The 2,481-nt window shown below is 29.9% G+C and overlaps 1 protein-coding gene across 4 annotated transcripts in view; it reads right to left on the bottom strand.

Moving 5' to 3' along the window:
• The window catches only part of LOC100161483 (sterile alpha and TIR motif-containing protein 1-like), a 15,654-nt gene that overhangs the window by 8,208 nt on the left and 4,965 nt on the right, over positions 1-2,481 (bottom strand). The window lies entirely within an intron of this gene.

Here is a 2,481-nt window from a genome sequence, read left to right as displayed (position 1 = left end):
CAACATTTGATATTCACTCGATTTCTTACGTAACGATTTTCTTTTTTTGTTGTAATTAAAAAACGAGTGACTGTAGAAACTTGAAAATTTCACTGAATGTTTATATTAGCATTTTATATATACGATAAAATTTTTTTAAATAATTTGACTTTTTTTGAGCTGTTTACGGACATTGTAAGTTTTCAATTTTTTTAGTTTTTTTTTTCTATAAATATCAATAAAGTTTTATCTGTTGGGCCAAAAAGTGTATAAATTTAATACAAAGCTCCTGATATATTGTTACAATATCAGTTGAAAAATATTAAAAATACATAGGCACAATTTTTTTTTTTAAGCATTTAAAGATCAAATTTTGACAAAATTTATCAAATTTTAATTTGAAAAATTATTTTGTAGTTAAAAATTTATAAAATGTTCAATTTTTGTATCTAAGAATTGAAAATTTAAAACAAGATTCCACGTGAGTAATTAATTCTGTTACCAAAAATTCTAAAAAATACATTTACGAAGTTTATTTTTATAGTCATTTTAAGTACAAATTTTGAACGAAATTACATATTGAAAACCTAGGATAACTATTTTAGTTATTTTGTTGTGATTGTATAATATTATTCGTGGGTACTTGAAACTTCTAAAGTATACTATTATATATCTATGATAGTACCACGGTTTTTTATTGATGTATAACGCGTTATAAGTACCTAATAAATATTATGATATGATTAATTTGGAATTTATTATAGGTACCTAATATAATATTATGTCTTATACCTAGACCAACATACCGTCTCCACTCAGAATCGTTTTTCTTATACAATGATATTATATCATTGAATTCAAATTTAATACCATCCATTATACAGTGACCCACTTGTAACCTACTGTACAGCAGAGCGAAATCCACTTACCCACCTTTTTTAAAATGATACTTAAGAGTTGAGAAGTTACCATCGCTCACAATAAGTAATATGTTGAGAGGTAGGAGGAAGTAAAATTATTGCATATTAAACATTATTTTTATATCTATTCGCACCAGAGTAACATACCGTGTTCATTCACAGGACTTCATAATAATATTTTTATGACAATTATAAACTATATTAGTATGTTATCATTGTATTTTAATAATTATAAATATGGTAACACGGCGTCTTGGATAGGCAATTTAGCTACACCTCTATCACTGGCTCATATATTTTCTGTTATCGCTTCCCAAAAACTGTACGCTACCCGTAGACAATGGCCGATCGACGTCACATTAGTGACGATTACAACATTCTCAACAGTGGTTAGGTTATAACTTGACGACGAAATAACGACGAAATGATAAAATATGTAGACATGAAAAATAAGCATAACTCCATGTCATACTTTTATAATGAATAAACAATAACAGGAAACTTACACACTCGAAAACACCACACCTAATCTAATGTGACGTCTGGGCACCTGTAATGTTTTTTAATTACCGGACATATTAGCAGACCACCAAGTACATTATCCACCACTGTAGGGTTGTAATTTTCCCTCATATTTTTAAGTGACCCAATTTAAAGTGAACGACTGATCACTCGACATACAAACACTTCACCTCGTTAATCGGCTGGTCATAAGCGACAATAGCCAAGCAAAGATTATGTTAACGTGGTAAGCAAATTCGGGTGAAAAAAAAATATGGTCAGTTAATGTAACTAGTATAAACTATAAACATGAAGTTATTTATTGTTTAAATCGACTTTTAATACATTTATGCAAAGCTGCAATGGACATTAACATGTTGACGAATTAAAGTTAAGTTACTTTTAATCGAGTTACATAATGTAACTTATTACTTTTTTTCAGGGCTTGAAACCGATTGAAATAATTTCGGTTTCGGTTTCGATTTTGTATATAGGTTTTTAATTTTTTCGATTTCGGTTTCAATTTTTCAATACCGGTATTAACCCGTCGTTGGTGACGCTATGAGCATTTCGCTCACATAACTGTTATTTTGGGAACCATTGGCTTCAAATTATTTTGCTTATATCGATATTTTTAGTATGCTCATACAAGTTACTTATGGAAATAAATACGTGGAAAATAACTAATCTATATATAAACTTTCCGTCCTATTACCATCAAATGTCGACGGTTACCAGTATTTGCTCGCCGGGGATCGGCGGTCCGACGGCGGCCAGTTATTTTAGCCAAAACATACCAATATTTCTTCCATCATACTGATCGACCTAGTAATGCGATAATAGTTTTTAAAACTGATTTAGATTCGTTGTAATGTCTACTTATAGATTATTCAGTCCACTTTTCCCAATTTCACCCTTCCAAAAATAATTAAATGTGAGCGAAACGCTAACACGTCACTAATGATATGAAAATATTAACGTCACCAACGACGGGTTAAGAAATTTCGATTACGGTTTCGATTTTGTATACTAGTTTCGAAATTTTACGATTTCGGTTTCAACTTAACAATACCGGTATTAA

This window comes from Acyrthosiphon pisum, chromosome A2 (assembly GCF_005508785.2).
Source record: "Acyrthosiphon pisum isolate AL4f chromosome A2, pea_aphid_22Mar2018_4r6ur, whole genome shotgun sequence".
NCBI classification, from domain to species: domain Eukaryota; kingdom Metazoa; phylum Arthropoda; class Insecta; order Hemiptera; family Aphididae; genus Acyrthosiphon; species Acyrthosiphon pisum.
Note: the sequence above shows the minus strand (reverse complement) of the source record. Positions and strands in the feature narration are given on the sequence as shown.